This window comes from Trichosurus vulpecula, chromosome 7, assembly GCF_011100635.1.
Source record: "Trichosurus vulpecula isolate mTriVul1 chromosome 7, mTriVul1.pri, whole genome shotgun sequence".
Taxonomy (NCBI): Eukaryota; Metazoa; Chordata; class Mammalia; order Diprotodontia; family Phalangeridae; genus Trichosurus; species Trichosurus vulpecula.
In genome coordinates this window covers 8,779,155-8,781,674 of record NC_050579.1, presented here as the reverse complement: position 1 = coordinate 8,781,674, position 2,520 = coordinate 8,779,155, and the positions used below count along the sequence as shown (strand labels likewise).

General features: G+C 43.1%; 1 pseudogene; it reads right to left on the bottom strand.

The window, feature by feature from the left end:
• Positions 1–741: 741 nt before the first annotated feature.
• Positions 742–1,541, bottom strand: LOC118856504 (annotated as a pseudogene).
• Between the last annotated feature and the right edge of the window lie 979 nt (positions 1,542–2,520).

Genomic DNA, 2,520 nt, shown 5'->3' with positions numbered 1-2,520 from the left:
GAAGCCTGGAGAATTAGAGGAAAGGAAGACAAAGAAATCACTACCAAGAAAGATTTGTGAGAAAAAAAACTGATCATACATTTATCCCTCCCAAATCCATCTCTACAGGCCTGGGACGACATGGGGCCAGCTATCTAGGAGATGCATTAAGATCAAATCAGATTTACCGTTACAGAGTAAAGTGAGCAGAACCAGGAGAACATTATATACCGTAACAGCAATACCTTACAATGAAGAATGACCTATCTCTTCTCAGTAATAAAATGATCCAAGGCAATCCCAAAGGACTCATGATGAAAAATGCTGTTTGCCTCCAGAGAAAGAACTGATGGTGTCTGAATACTGAATAAAGACTGAATCACAATACTTTCCTTCCTTCCTTCGTTGTTTCATTCCTTCCTTCCTCCCTCCCTATATCCCTTCCTTCCTTCCTTCCTTCCTTCCTTCCTTCCTTCCTTCCTTCCTTCTTTCCTTCCTGTCTAATTTTCTTGCACAAAATGACTAATATGGAAATGTTTTACATGATTTCGCATGCATACTTTCTATCAGATTGCTTACACATCTCAGGGAGGGGCAGGAGAGGGTGGAAGGGATAGAATTTGGAACTCAAAACTTTAAAAATGAATGTTAAAAATTGTATTTATTTGTAATTGGGGAAAATATTAAGCAAATTAAAAGTAACAAGATTTTTCTCTTAAAAAATGAAAATTGGTATGCTCTCATTTGACCCAAAGGTATCAATTAATACGATGGCTTGTTACATGTCACATACCAACCCCGTGAGAGGTGCTTGGGATTGGCACAGTTCATGCTTCCAGTGAAGATGATGTTTGGCATTATTGGCCTGGGGTAATCCAGCAGAAAGTCTGACTTCATAAGCCACACAGATCCATGGCTCAGAACATCCACTATACTCATGTCTTTCTGAAGGAGTTCTGAAGGCAATCTTGCAAAAGATGAAAAAAAAAAACCATATGGCATGCCACACACTGGGGCAAAGTATACAAAATGTTCTTTACCCACTGCAAGAAAGTCATGCAGTCAGTGTTCTTAGTGAACATCCCCGGAATATAGAATAATGGATGAGGACACCGAGTGCCTTTAGCTATAAAATCACATGGAATTTCCCAGAAGAAATACACAGTTGGAGTGGAGAGATTTTGAGCCAGGATAGCTCCACAAGGAATCACAGGATCAGTTAAAACAGCATCATAGTGGGCCTGCTCCAGGGATTTCATCAGTTCCTTATTAGATACTAAGTCAGTACCAAAGCCAAAATGACTGTCAGCAAAAACTTTCATGCCCCCAGTCATATCAAGGAACTGTTTCAGGAAAAGTGGTGTTTCAAAGAGCAAATGGAGATTTTTCTGCATATTATGAAACTGGTCCTTGCTGAAAGTGACTGAAAAGGTCTTCAAAGTGTAGAATGGCCCTTCTCTGATGTGCATGGACAGCTCCAATGCCAGGATGACACTTTTGTGGCCTCTCAGACTGAGTTCCTGGACCACTTTATGCATGCTGAGCCCATGGCTTCCATCCATGGCAATTGCCAGCAGCTTCCCCACTTTGGCCAAACCCAGGCAGGCAGCACAGGTCACAGCTCCACCAGAGGCCAGGGAGAAGATCGGCGCTCTCTCACCATCTCTGTAACGTTCAGGATTTCTAAGAAAGGATAGCGGCTGTAACCTTTGCCCTATTATCTTTCACAACCTGGTAATTTTATGCATTATCCTTATCTGGTCGTTGTGGAATAAATCAATGAAATGAAAGATAATTGGATGAGAGGCTGAACTTTTGGTTTGTTACATTTATGATTAATCTCTTCAGAGTAATGATGGCAGGTAGAGGATTCTGGAAAGACGGCGGAGTAGGTCAGAAAATTCTAAGCTCTCAAGATTTTTCCCCACAAGAGTTAAAATAGCACCTTAGTGCAAACAAAGTTGGGTGGACACAAAGAAGAATAGAGGCACAACCAGGATCTTCCAGAAACAGTCTGAGAAGAGCTGAAGAAGAACCCCAGGACTGATTTTGGTCCTGGTGAGGAGTAAACAATTCCAGGCTAGCTTCCATCTTAACAACAAGCGGCAAGACCTGGGGTTAGTTGGTTTGAGAGGCTGCCTTGGCCCCAGCCACCGGAGCATTTTACCCCAGCATAGTCAGGGAAGTCATGCCTTTGAGCCAAGGAAGGTTGCGGGACTCTCGATGAGGAACGCCAGACCTAACTGTTCTGTGAAGAGCATTGGAGGTGAAAAGGAACCAACAGACACTCAGTGAGTGCAGAAGCAGTGGAGCAGAAAGCCCCTGGCTGTGGGCACTTACAGGAGGTTGGAGGTTTGGCTTTGGTTCCAGGCTAGAGGGAGCTGAAGATCTGGCATGAGAGGCACCACTTCCCATACCCCAGGGCTAGAGGTGACTATAAAAAAATCAAGTTACTACCACAAAAAATGCATAGGCAAAGGAGAAAGAATCCAACCATAGAAACCTATTATGGGAATAGAGATGACCGGGGTTCATCTTCAG